General features: G+C 44.6%; 1 pseudogene; it reads right to left on the bottom strand.

Annotated features, from left to right (window-relative positions):
• Nucleotides 1–10,704: 10,704 nt before the first annotated feature.
• Nucleotides 10,705–10,812, bottom strand: LOC123461324 (annotated as a pseudogene).
• Between the last annotated feature and the right edge of the window lie 3,785 nt (nt 10,813–14,597).

A 14,597-nucleotide genomic window follows, 5' to 3' on the forward strand; every position in this document is an offset into this window, starting at 1 on the left:
AGCTCTTTCTCACTCTCAAAAGCCAAACATAGCTGTCCATAGTTCTTACTGCATTCTGATCTTTCAGCTCTGACTAGACTGGTCTGTCAGTCTGTACTTACAGCACTGCAAGGAATCTCTTAGGCCAAGGTTTCAAATCTATCTACTTTCCTCCTGCAAATAAGTTACAGTTGACTAAAGCTTACACTGTCAGGTTTCTAGCAGAAATGACCCCACTCCTGGTACCAGTTGTACTGTTGCAGTCAGCTTCACATTGCTGGCAGAAAAACCTGACCAAGAGCAGCTTGTGAGCAGAAGGAGTTATTCTGGCTTACAGACTCAAGGAGAAACTCCATAATGTCAGGGGAAAACAATGGCATGAGCAGAGGGTGGACATCACCTCTTGGCCAACATCAGGTAGACAATAGCACCAAAAGAGTGTGTCCAACACTGGCAAGGGGAAGCTGGATATAACACCCATAATTCTGCTCCCTACAATACATTTCCTTCAGGAGCAGGAAACTCCAATTGCAAAATTGCCATCAGCTGGGGACCTAGCATTCAGAACATATAACTTTATGGAGGGCACCTGAATCAAACCACCACAAGGCCCTATGTTCAATTTCTAGTACCAAAAACAAGGAGAAAAAAAATTTAATGTAGGCTGGGTGTGGTGATACATGCCTTTAACATCAGCATTTGAGATGCTGAGGTAGGAGGATTGCCATGAGCTCAAGGCCAGCCTGGGCCCGAGAGTGAGTTCCAAAGCAGAGCATCTGACAGATTCCTAGGCTTGAGTTCTAGAGAGAACAGTAGGCTTGAATTAAAAATTGAGAATCATCAAATAAGGATGAAATGACTCATAAGGTTGCATAGGCATGGCTGGAAGCCCTGGTGCACCCATCCCCCCTTACACTGCCTCTTTCCCTCTCTCAAATAAATAAATAAAAGTAAAAATACTAAAAAAAAATAGCAAAACTATGGGAGGCAGAGGTAGGAGGATCGCTGGATGCTGGAGACCTGAGACAACATAGTGAATTCCAGGTTAGCCTGGGCTAGGAGACCCCACCTTGAAAAATCACAAAAAGTAAAAATAGCAAAACTAAATAGTGGGCCAAAGGGGACAGAACCAAGGACAGTAATTTGGAAGAAAAACTTGGAAGTAATGTCTGAACAGTTCAAAGAGGACAGCATTTCAGGAAAGTGGGTGTATTAGGGTTTTCTAGAGGTAAGGAAATGAATGAAATGTATTGAAAGGGGGATGTGGGGACTGGAGAGGTGGTTCAGTGGTTAAGGTACTTTAAAAAAAAATTGTTTATTATTTATTTATTTGAGAGTGACAGACAGAGAAAGAGGGGGAGAGAGAGAGAGAATGGACATGCCAGGGCTTCCAGCCACTGCAAACGAACTCCAGATGCATGCGCCCCCTTGTGCATCTGGCTAACGTGGGTCCTGGGGAATCGAGCCTCGAACCGGGGTCCTTAGGCTTCACAGGCAAGCGCTTAACCGCTAGGCCATCTCTCCAGCCCTTAAGGTACTTTTTTGAAAAGCCTTAACAACCCAGCATCCACATAAAGCCAGATGCATAGAGGCACATGCAGGGCTCAGTGATTTAGGCGCTTGCTTGCAAAGCTTAACTACCTGGGTTTGATTCCCTAGTACCACATAAAGCCAGATGCACAAAGTGGCACATGCATCTGGAGTTAGTTTGTAGTGGTTGTAGGCCCTGGCACCTCCATTCTCTCATTGTCTCTTCTATCTCTGTGCTTGCAAATAAATCAAAATAGAGGAATTTATTGGATTAGTTTAATCAGTCCAACAGTTGCAGACATGAAAGTCAGGGAAACCAGTAGCTGCTCAGTCCAGGTGGCTGGATGCCTTAGCAGTCCCAATCCAGCACTGAAGGCCTAAAAGCTTTTCAGAGAGTTGCTGGTCTCAGTCCCTGTTGGAAGCCTGAGCAAACTTGGTTCCAATGCCGAGGAAGGACAGTAGAACAGGACAGATGCCCGGGCAAGGGAGGGCGCTCGCCAGCAGCAGCATTGGCAGCCAGGCGGGGACACAAAGAGGTCATTTCCTTTCAGAGCTTTACGTACAGTCCACCGCAGCGAGGGCGTCCTGCCCTGGAGGAAGGACTTTCTCCTTCAGCCAGTCCTTCTTGGAAGCAACTCCAAAGAACTGTCATGTTGGTCCCTGCCAGGCTGAATGAGGGGCAGACTCACTGTGGTGAGTGGGTGTTCTGGCTAGGTCACAGGGCGAAAAGAAAGGAAGAGGGAGCAATGACCCAACCTCCTCTTTATGGGTCAGACACACAGTCCTGGCGAGCCTCGATGTCAGACTCTGGTGTGAAAGCAGAGTCCTCACTGCCTCGTGGGCTTGAGTGACGGGGGCTGGCCGGAGAGGCCGGGCTGGAGAAGAAGCGGGAAGTTCTTGCTGGGTGAGACGGGATCAGACACAAGTTGCAGTTTTGCCAACATGGACAGAATGGCATCTCCTTGTTCCCTCTGGGCTTCTGCCCCTACTATCTAAAAATAAAGCCATCTTACTCCTGTATTCTTCATCATGTCTTGTCTCTGTTGGGGCAGGTGGGAGAGGTGGCAGAGTACCCACGGCTTCACTAAAGTAAGGCGGGGGCCATCCTGTCTGTTGCCTCCAGTTTCGCAATTAACAGATGGAACGGTACTCCTTTAGAGAGGGCCACTGAGGAGGGAACCCTGGACGCAGTGTGTCCGTGGCATTGCTGGCATAACACTTAACATACTTAGGGAAAGATAGGCTTTATTCTTTCCAGTCTGAAAGAAAAACCTTTAGATGAATTTTTCTTTTCTTTTTTCTTTCTTTCTTTCTTTTTTTTTTTTTTTTTTTGTTGTTGTATTCCCAAGTAGGATCTTGTTGTAGCCCAGGCTTACCTGGAATTCACTGTGTAGACTCAGGATGGCCTCACACTCATGGCAGTCCTCCTACATCTGCCTTCTGAGTGCTGGGAGTAAAGGTGTGTGCTGCCACACCCTGCCAAGTGTCTTCTATTTTTTTAAGGTTTTTGAGGTAGGGTCTTACTGTAACCCAGGCTGACCTGGAATTTACTATGTAGTAGGTTGCCCCTGCACTCAGCAATCATCCTCCTACCTCTGGCTCCCAAGTGCTGGGATGAAAATCGTTTGCCACTATACCCAGCTTTTTAAAAAATTTCTTTATTTTTTCACAGATTGTGCTCTTGCTCCCTCCTCCCTTTTCCCTGGGGCTGTTCTCTGTGGGGTTGTGGGATTCATTGTAGGGTCAGGAAGGCCCCAGTCAGTCCCGATGGGATAGTGGGGGGGTGGGGGGGGACTATGCCTCTAAGTATGCCCAGCCACTTGGTGGCTCTTACAGTCTCTCCACTCCTTCTTCCACTATGTTCCCCGAGCCATGGCAGGCCTGTTGGCAGTCTGATTTAGTGTTGAGCTCTCTGTAGCCCCTGGATTTCTGCTTTGATAGGCTGCGCTTGATCACCATGTCTGCCGCCATCCCCTTGGAGCTGGTTGTCAGGTCAGCAGTAAGAGCAGTGTTCATGGCACCACTTCCACTGCAGTTCTCCTGGGCCCTGGCAGATGTGCAGGAGGTGGTAAGTCTCCTGGTAGGCAGATGGTTATCTCTTGTCTTACTGATGGATCTCAACTCGCCTCCGTTTTCTTGGCCATCTGTAAAATAAAGCAGAGTCTTGAGTTGGAGAGATGGCTTAGCAGTTAAGGCACTTGTCCACTAAACCTAAGGACCTAGGTTCGACTCCTCAGAACCTACATAAGCCAGATGCACAAAGTGGAACATGCATGTGGAGTTTAACTACATTGGCTAGAGGTCCTGATATACCCATATTGTCTCTCTTTCTCTCTAATACATAAAGTAAAACAAAACTAAATCAGTCTACAACCAAGAGTGAGAGCCCCAAGTGTCTTTTTTTAAGGAGAGGCTAGAGATGTGGCCTTTTTTTTTTTTTTTTTTTTTATCTTGAGAGAGAGGGAGAGAATGGGCATGCCAGGGCCTTCAGCCACTGTGAACCAACTCCAGACACATGCATCCTTGTAGCAGACAGCTTCAGGTTCACTGAGATGAACTTCCAGATCAGGCACAGTTACGGAGGAAGGGATTTATTGAAGCTTACAGATCCAGGGGAAGTTCCATAATGGCAGAAGAAGCTGGCTTGCCCTCACAGGACCAAGCAGAGAGAGAGAAGCACAAGCCTAAAAGCCAAAGGCCACATAGCACACTTCAAGAACTCCAGCTGGGCATACTTTGCATATCTTTTTTTTTTTAATGATTTGAAACAATGAAAATGTATTCTTTTTTTGTGATTTTTTTCTCAATTTTTATTAACATTTTCCATGATTATAAAAAGCAGCCCATGGTAATACCCTCCCCCTCCCCTACTTTCTCCTTTGAAATTCCATTCTCCATCATATCCCCTCTCCATCTCAATCAGTCTCTCTTTTATTTTGATATCATAGTCTTTTCCTACTCTTATGATGGTCTTGTGTAGGTAGTGTCAGGCACTATGAAGTCATGGATATCCAGGCCATTTTATGTCTGGAGGGAGCACATTGTACGGAGTCCTACCCTTCCTTTGGCTCTTACATTCTTTCTGCCACCTCTTCCGCATTAGACCCTGAGCCTTGGAAGGTGTGATCGAGATGTTCCTCAGTACTCCAGTCACTTCTTTCCAGCACTATGATAGCTTCTGAGTCATCCCAAAGTCACTGCCATCTGAAAATAGAAGATTCCCTACCCAAAGTAAGAGTAGCGTTAATATAAGTGTATAAATATTAAGAGAAGTGGGCTGGAGAGATGGCTTAGCGGTTAAGTGCTTGCCTGTGAAGCCTAAGGACACCTGTTCAAGGCTTGATTCCCCAGGACCCACATTAGCCAGATGCACAAGGGGCACACGTGTCTGGAGTTTGTTTGCAGTGGCTAGAAGCCCTGGCGTGCCCACTCACCTCTCTCTCTCTGCCTCTTTCTCTGCCTGTCGCTCTCAAATATATAAATAAAAAATAAACAAAAATATTAAGAGAAGTGCTTACTGGGCAGTTTGATAAGCATAGTATATACATTTTTCCAAACATCAGCAGATGTTACACCCCTAGGGCTCATGACTACCCCTGTTTTAAGTTTTCAGTATCAAGGATGTGTTTCCCCCCATGGAGTGGGCCTCCAGTCCAATTGGAAGGCAGTTGGTTTCCACTATGACAGACATGCCACTATTGCACCCGTTGACTCATTTGGGCTGGCTGGCCAATTATAAGGCTTGCAGTGTCCACTTACTTTGCATATCTTTAGATTGAAATCTGAAACCCACCACCACACCTTAAGATCCGCCCAGTGGCACCATCTCCAGCCATGTGGCAGCAGATCCAAACTACATACTAACAAAACACAGAATTGGGGGCCATCTATTCAACCAATCACGGTCCTCTTGTGCCCATGTGCGATATTACACACTTGTGTTACTGCGTCTGGCTATGTAGAACCTGGAGATTTGAACATGAGTTCTTAGGCTGTACAGGCAAGTGCCTTAACTGCTAAGCTATCTCTCTAAGCCCGAGAGGTAGCTTAATTGAAAGAGAGTTTAACATGCATGAAGCCCTGGCTGGGTTCCATCCCTAGCACCTACAAAAGTGGGTGTGATGGTATAAGCCTCTAATTCCAGTACTTTGGAGGTAGAAACAGGAGGCTCACGCATTTAAGATCATTCTTAGCTACATAGTGAATTTGAGTCCTAGGCCAGCCTGGGTTACATGAGATAGACCTTTTTTTTTTTTTTTTAAAGATCCATTTTATTGATTTAAATGTTTTTATTTTTATTTATTTATTTGACAGAGAAAAAGTGGGGTTGGGAGAGAATGGGCATGCCAAGGCCTCCAGTCACTGCAAATGAACTCCAGATATATGTGCCACCTTGTGCATCTGGCTGACGTGGGTCCTGGGGAATTGAACCTGGGTCCTTTGGCTTTGCAGGCAAACACATTAACCTCTAAGCCATCCCTCCAGCCCTTGATTCTTCTTGAAAAAGAGAGAGAGAGAGAAATGGGGCTGGAGGGATGGCTTAGAGGTGAAGGCACTTGTCTTTAAAGCCTAAAAACCCAAGTTCAAGTCCCCTGTGTCCAGGTAAAGCCAGATGAACAGGATGGCACATGCATCATGATATTGTTTATAGCAGCTAGTGGTCCTGGTGCCCATTCTGTCTCTCTCTCTCTCTTTGCTTACAAATAAATAAATTAAAAAATAAATATTAAAAAATACTAATGGTCTGGAGAGATGGTTTAGTGGTTTAAACACTTGACCATGAGGCTTACAGACTCAGGTTTGATTTCCTAGTACCCACATAAGCCAGATGCACAAGGTGGTGCATGTGTCTGGAGTTCATTTGCAGTGGCTAGAGGCCCTGGTGCACCCATTCTCTCTTTCTATGTTGCCTCTTTCTCATAAATAAATATTTTTGAAATTCACAATATTTATTAAATAAATGGATAAACAGCTGGGTGTGGTGGTGCATGCCTTTAATCCCAGCACTCAGGAGGCAGGGATAGGAGGATTGCTGTGAGTTCGAGGCCACCCTGAGACTACAGAGTGAATTTCGGGTCAGCCTGAGCTAGAGTGAGACCCTATCTTGAAAAACAAAACAAAACAAAAAAAATGGATAAATAGATTACCTCTCAGGCTGACCCGGAATTCATTATGTACTCTCAAGGTGTCCTTGAACTCACTGGATCGATCCTCCTTCCTCTGGGATTAAAGTTATTCCACCACACTGGGCTGGAAGGAAATTTTTTTGAAAAAACTGATACTTTGTTTGGAGTTGAAATTCTTTGACCAAACTTAATTTGGAATTTAAAAGTACATGAAAATAGCTAAAAATTTTGTTGCAGTGGAGTAAAATTTAAGTTCAGGATAAGGGGCTGGAGAGAGGATTTGTGGTTAATATACTTGTTTACAAAGCCTGGTGACCTGGATTTGGTTTTCTGGTACCCATGTGTTGCGTAGCAGATTCCTCCCAACTGAAGTCCTCCTTCCTGAAGAGAGAAAGGAGGCTGTGACTCAGGAAGTGAGTCTGAGACCTGAAACTTAAAGGTCACACACCCACTCCCTAAGGTTATGTTAATTAGAAACAAAAACATACTTTTCTGGAGGGCAGGCAGTAAGAAAGTACCAGACACTCAGGAAGTTTGCAAAACCTTGCCCTAAGGCTATATTAAGGGAAAAACCACCAGTTCTCAAGAAACACCAGTTGAGCTGGTTTTGAGTCAAAGCAGCTAAGAGGAGGTTATCATTCAGGCTGGTCACTCATTGCACCTGCATGTGGCCCTTGCTCTGCTCTTTGGTCTGTCATTTGTAACCTATCTGGGAAGACTTTTTTCTCACTACCATGTCAAGCCAAATGCACAAAGTGGCACATATTAATTTAAAATGGTGCACAGTTGGGCTGAAGAAATGGCTCTGATTCCCTTACCCACATAAAATAGATGCACAAAGCAGTGGGTGTATCTGGAGTTGGTTTGCAGTAGCTAGAGGCCCTGTTGTGCCCATTCTTTCTCTTGATCTGCTTTCTCTCTCTTAAATAAAGAAATGAAATATTTTTTAAAAATGGTGCAGAGTTGTTTGCAGTTTTTGTTTGTTTGCTTGCTTTTTTTTTTGAGGCAGGGGCTCGCTCTAGCCCAGACTGACCTGGAATTCACCATATAGTGTCAGGTTGGCCTCAAACTCATCTGCATTCCTCCTACCTCTGTCTCTCAAGTGCTGGGGATTAAAGGTGTGCACCACCATGCCTGGCGATTTTTAATTTTAATTTTTTGGTTTTTCAAGGTAGGGTCATGCTGTAGCCCAGGCTGACCCAGAATTGACTATGTAGTCTCAGGGTGGCCTTGAACTCACAGCGCTCCTCCTACCTCTGCCTCCTGAGTGCTGGGATTAAAGGTGTACGCCACCACTCCTGACTTAATTTTAATTTTTTTTTCCATTTTAAAAAATATATTTTATGTATTTGAGAAAAAGAGAGATAGAGAATGGGTTCACCAGGGCCTCCAGCCACTGAAAATGAACTCCAGATGCATGCGCCATCTGGTGCATCTGGCTTATGTGGGTCCTGGAGAATCGAACCGGGATCCTTTGGCTTTGCAGGCAAACACCTTAACTGCTAAGCCATCCCTCCAGCCCTTGAGTTTTTTTTTTTTTTTTTAATGCAGTGTTATGCCCCCTAAACTCAGCATTGTGATTTTGTTGCAGGATATATAAAGAAGAAAACGTGGAAGTAGGAAAGCATTGATTGCAGATGTCTTAATAATGAGCAGATTTGCCAGGAAAAAGTATATGAAGACAAATATAAGGTAGGTGGATTTTTTTGTTCCTTTTTCAAAAAAAGATTATATTTATTTGACAGAGAAAGAAGAAGATATATATATATAGAGAGAGAATGGGCATGCCAGGGCCTCCAGCCACTGCAAATGAACTCCAGATGCAAGTGCCATTTTGTGCATCTGGCTTTACTTAGGTACTGGGGAATTGAATCTGGGTTCTTGGGCTTTGCAAGCAAGTGCCTTAGCCACTCTCTCCAGCCCTATTATCCACCCTTTCAGAGGTTTTACATAATTAAAAATTACAGTGATGAATGGATTGATATATGTATCTTTGTAAAGCCATGTGTAGGGGATGAAGTGGGCATTTTCTTTTTTTTTTTTTTTTGGCATTTTCTTTTTCATTTAAAAAATTTTAATTTTATTTATTTGTAAGAAAGAGAGAGAAAAAAGAGACACAGAGAGAATGGGTGTGCCAAGACCTCTAGGCACTGCAAATGAACTTCAGATGCATGCACCCCTTTGTGCATCTGGCTAACATAGGTCCTAGGAAATTGAACCTGGTTCCTTTGGCTTCACAGACAAGCACCTTAACCACTAAGCCAGCTCTCCAGCCCAAAGTGGGGATTTTCATTTGGCTTTTGCTAAGTGCTAGTGGCCTTTCAACCAAAAGCAGACTTCATTCCTGTGGCCAGTTCAGTAAAGTCTTAGAATCAGAGCAGTCCCCAGAGGTTTAGTCATTTCTATTACCTTATTATTTTTTATAAACATTTTTATTTATTAGAGAGAGGGGGAAGAGAGAGAGAACATGATCATTGGTATGCCAAGGCCTCCTGCTACTGCAAACACCAATGCCACTTTGTACATCTGGCTTCACAGGGGTTTGGTGAGTTACTAGGTGTGATAGTTTGAATTTATGTCCCCCAATAGACTCAAGAGGCTTATTAAAGCTTGTTGAAAGATTTGTTTTTATTTATTAGAGACAGAGAGGGAGAGAGGGAGAGTGAGAATGGGTGCTCCCAGGGCCTTTAGCTACTGCAAATGAACTCCAGACACGTGTGCCATCTTGTGCATCTGGCTTATGTGGGAACTGGAGAATTGAACTTGGGTCTTTAGGCTTTCCAGGCATGTGCCTTCACTGCTAAGCCATCTCTCCAGCCCTATTAAAGCATTTTAAACATATTTTTTATTTTTATTTGTTTGTTTGAGAGAAAGAGAGAATATGGTCATGCCAGCGCCTTCAGCCACTGCAAACAAAGTTCAGGCACATGTACTCCTATATTTGGCTTATGTGGGTCCTGGGTGCAGGCAAGCGCCTTAACCGCTAAGGCATCCCTCCAGCCCATATTAAAGCTTTTAACTTGGATTTTCGGCTGTCTGGCAGGGAGAAGTGCCACTAGGGGTTCAGCCCACAGGTGTGTTTGGGGGGCCGGTCTGATTTCCAGCCTAAAAGTATGCAGTCCTTGAGCTCTGCCTGGGCTTCCCGCCGTTCAGCTGCCGGTTTCGTTCTTGCTCGCGGTGCAGGCTGCCTCTCTGCGTGGGTCTGAGAGGGGCCGGCTTCTCCCGCCATCAAGGAAGAAACCCCTTCTTCCTCCCATAAACTGTGCTTGTTTTGGAGGATCATAAAGCAGCATGGGTAATTGAACTTGGGCCCCTTTAACCAGTGGGCAGTTTCTCCAGCCCCAGTCTTCCTTATATTTTATTTTTGTTTGTTTTGGAGGCAGGGTCCTGCTCTCGCTCAGGCTGATCTGAAACTCACTCTGTCGTCTCAGTCCTCTGCTGGGATTAAAGTTGTGTGCCACCATGCCTGGCTCTTCCCTCACTGCCATCCTCCTACCCCTGCTTCCCGAGTGCTGGGATTAAAGGCATGAGCCACCACGCCTGTCTGGGTTATTATTATTGTTTTATTTGAGCGAGACAGTGAACTGGCATGCCATGGCCTCAGCCTCTGCAATTGAGCGCCAGACACTTGTGCCACCTGGTGGACATGTGTGACCCTGCATTTGCCTCACCTTTGTGTGCCTGGCGTATGTGTAATCTGGAGAGTAGAACGTGGGTCCTTTGACTTCGCAGGCAAGTGCCTTAACTGCTAATGCATCTCTCTAGCCCTCTTTTTTTTTTTCCCCCTATTTTTATGGGTGTGCCAGGGCCTCTAGCCACTGCAAACTAACTCCAGATGCATGCGCCGCCATGTACATCTGGCTTATGTAGGTTCTGGGGAGTTGAACCTAGATCCTTAGGCGTCATAGGCAAGGGCTTTAACCACTAAGCAATCTCTCCAGCCCAAGTGTCTTTATTTGTAATAGGTTTTATAGACCTTTGGTGGCTCTCAAGTTTCCTCTGGAAAGGTTGCTAAAAACTACTACTCTCTTTTAACACTGTTCAAAGAGGGTACTTAGTGTTTTCAATTCCATGTCTCCCCATTCACAATGCAGGCCAGGCTGAGCTGTGCATGGGGTAGGTTTACTCTGCCTCTTTTTCTTTGTTTATTTTTATTTGAGACAGAGAAAAGGAGGCAGAGAGACAGAGAGATTGAGAGAGAGAATGGGCGTGCCAGGGCTTCTAGCTACTGCAAATGAACTCCAGAGGCATGCGTCCCCTTGTACATCTGGCTAATTTGGGTCCTGGGGAATCGAGCCTTGAACTGGGGTCCTTAGGCTTCACAGGCAAGTGCTTAACCACTAAGCCATCTGTCCATCCCTCTGGATCCTCTTTCTGTACAGTGTTAGAACCCCAGCCTGTGGTAAGCTTGAAGACTTTTATTAGGTTCAAACAAAGAAAAGGGGAATTTCCAACATATCAGTTACAAGATTGGTTGACATTTAGCAAGAGCATATATGTTGCAAGCTGTTTGGTTACATAGTAGCTGAGGAGCTTTAAGCAAACTTATCTATAGTCACAAGAGCCACAGGAATGTATAACATCTACTTGGTCCTTTTTGTTTGGCCCGTTACAGGGATTCTTTTGGGTACTGAGCAGTTTGTGGTTATTTTTCCCAGTAACTGCAAAGTGCTGTGTCAGTAATTTGGGCTCTGCAGGGAAACAGAAACTTAGGCCTATTAATATATTTAAAGTCTGTCATGGCATTACTTTGGTTTGGGCTCTTCAGTGTGCCCATTCTCTATCTGCCTCTTAACTTTTTTTGTTGTTTATTTGTGAGCGACAGACAGAGAGAGAAAGGGGGGAGAGAAGAAATAGAGAGAGAGAATGGGCACGCCAGGGCTTCCAGCCACTACAAACAAACTCCAGACGCGTGTGCCCCCTTGTGTATCTGGCTAACATGGGTCCTCGAACCGGGGTCCTTATGCTTCACAGGCAAGCGCTTAACTGCTAAACCATCTCTCCAGCCCTCTATCTGCCTCTTTTTCTCTCTCTTTGTCTAGTAAAGAAAAAAGCCAGGCATGGTGGTACACACCTTTAATCCCAGCACTTGGAAGGCAGAGGTAGGAGTTCAAGGCCACTCTTAGACGCATAGTTAATTCCAAGTGCTGGGATTAAAGGCGTGCGCCACCACGCCTGGCTAATTTTTTTTTTTAATCACCTTCAAGCCTACTATTGTTTGTTACCTAAGAAATAACTATAGAGGATTCCTGGTCTGGTAATTTTTTTTTTCAAGGTAGGGTCTCTCTTGATCTCAGGCTGACCTGGAATTTACTACATAGCCTCAGGGTGGCCTGGAACTCTCAATAATCTTCCTATCTCTGCCTCCCAAGTACTGGGATTAAAGGCATGTGCCACCACGCCCTGCAGGTCCAGTAGATTTTTGATGTGTGGATGTTTGGGATGGGAAAGTCTTAATGTCTTGATAAAGGAACTTGATAGAAAGGAGAGGTGGGGAGGATCACCATGAGTTCGAGGCCACCTTGAGACTACATATTAAAATCCAGGTCAGCCTGAGTTAAAGTGAAACCCTACCTTGAAAACAACAACAACAAAACCCCACCTTATGTTGAGTGTAATTCGGTAGATTCAGAGATTTGAGGAGAAAAATTCAAACAGCTGGGGAGAATGAAAGATTAAATTGACCCCTGGGAACAGTAAAATTGCTGCCCATTTGAGGATAAAAGCTATGAATTCAGTAGCTCTAATTGTGTTTTACACAGTTATTCATTATTGTTCAGTTTTGTGTCAGCGGAGGTGGAACAGAACTTGTTTTTCCCAGATTGGTAATTACTAAAATACATAGAAACAAAAGGAATAAGAATTTATAAGCTGGGTGTGATAACACATGCCTTTAATCCCAAAATTTGGGAGGCAGAGGTAGAAGGATCACCATGAGAGGTAGAAGGCCACCCTGAGACTGCAGGACTGCATAGTGAATTCCAGGTCAGCCTTGGCTAGAGTGAAATCCTACCTCAAAAAAACAAAACAAACAAACAAAAAAAGAATTTAAGGGATTGAAGGACTGGAGAGATGGCTTAGTGATTAAGGCACTTGCCTGCAAAGCCTAAGGACTCAGGTTTATATGTGTGTGTGTGTGTGTGTGTGTGTGTATACCTCCACTATATATGTATGTATGTGTGTGTGTATGTGTGTGAGTATGCTTTTGGAATTTGTTTTGCACTGGCTAGAGGTCCTGGTGTGTTCATTCCCTCTGTGTCTTTTCTATGTATGTCTCTCGCTCTGCTTGCAAATAGATAAATATTAAAAAACCAGCAACAAAAGCCAGTCGTGGTGATGCATGCCTTTAATCCCAAAACTTTGGAGGCGTGGTAGGAGGATGACAGTAAGCTTGAGGCCACCCTGAGAATACATGGTGAATTACAGGTTAGCCTGAGCTAGAGTGAGACCTTATCTCGAGAAGAAAAAAAAAAAAAAATAGCAACAAGAAAAGACAAAAAGAATTTAGGGGACTGAGGGCTAGAGAGATGGCTCATTGGTTAAGATGCCTACCTGCATAGTCTGACAACCTGTGTTCTATTCCCCAGTACCAATGTAAAGCCAGATGCACAAAGTGTCACATGCATTTGTAGTTCATTTGCAGCAGCTAGAAACCTTGGCGCTTCCATTTCCCAACCTCCACCTTGGAAATAAAGAAATAAAATATTTGGGCTGGAGAGATGGCTTAGTGGTTAAAGCACTTACCTGCAAAGCCAAATGTCCCAGGTTTGGTTCCCCAGGACCCATATAAGCCAGATGCACAAGGTGGCACATACGTTTGGAGTTCTTTTGCAGTGGCTGGAGGCCCTGGCATGTTACAGGGTCTGGTCTCACACAAGTAAGACCATTGACTCATGGAATGTGAGGCCAAGTTTTATTGGGTAGAAAGAAAGAAAAAGAGGAAAGCTGGTATGGCCAGGTCTGCATCCCAGAGTTCAGGATCTCAGGATGCAGTCCTGATCTGTTTGGAGTGTCAGCTTTTATTGGAAATAAGCACATGATATTTATAGTAGAAGCAGGATTGATGGGGAGTTAGACTACAAAATTGCATATTGTTAAACATGGGGGGTGGGACCATAGGTCACATGGAGGAACTGAGGCAAGAAACATTCTATGCTAAGTAATCACAAAGATAGAAACAAAGAGATACAGGAAGGTCATGGGACATTGCATAGAGGGATCATCCCCTTTCTTACACATTTCATTTTCCAGGTGAACCTATTCTCTATCTGCCTCTTTTTCTCTCCTTCTCTCTCTCTCTCAAAATAAGTAAATAGGTAAAATAAATAAGATATTTAAAAAAGCATTTAGGGGGTTGAGAAACCATGGTTCTGATGAGAAACTATCCTTCCTGACTGGGGTAGGAATTAAGAAAGGGCTGGGGCTACATCTCAGTGATAGGATGGTTACCTAACCCTAAACCCAGCACACTGGGAACTGATCCTGATGAAGCTGATCTCTGACCACCAGGAAAAAGCACTAAGGAAGGAAGGAATTAAGAAAGGAGGAAGCATAGTCCTGTAATCCCAGCATTTAGGAGGCTAAGGCAGGAGGATTGCTTATTTATTTATTTATTTGGTTGTTCAAGTTAGAGTCTTGCTCTAGCCAAGGCTGACCTGGAATTCACTATGTAGTCTCAGGCTGGCCTTCAGCTCATGGCAGTCCTCCTACCTCTGCCTCCTGAGCGCTGGGATTTAAAGGCGAGTGCCACCATACCCAGCAGAGAGAAGGGAGAGAGAATGGGTGCATCAGAGCCTCCAGCCACTACAAAGGAACTCCAGATGCATGCTCCACTCTGCATCTGGCTTTATATGGGTACTGGGAAGTTGAACTCGGGTCATTAGGCTTTGCAGATGAGCATCTTAACCACTGAGCCATCTCTCTAATCTCTCTAGCCTTATAGAAAACATTTTATGTCATCTC

Source organism: Jaculus jaculus, chromosome 5 (assembly GCF_020740685.1).
Source record: "Jaculus jaculus isolate mJacJac1 chromosome 5, mJacJac1.mat.Y.cur, whole genome shotgun sequence".
NCBI classification, from domain to species: Eukaryota; Metazoa; Chordata; class Mammalia; order Rodentia; family Dipodidae; genus Jaculus; species Jaculus jaculus.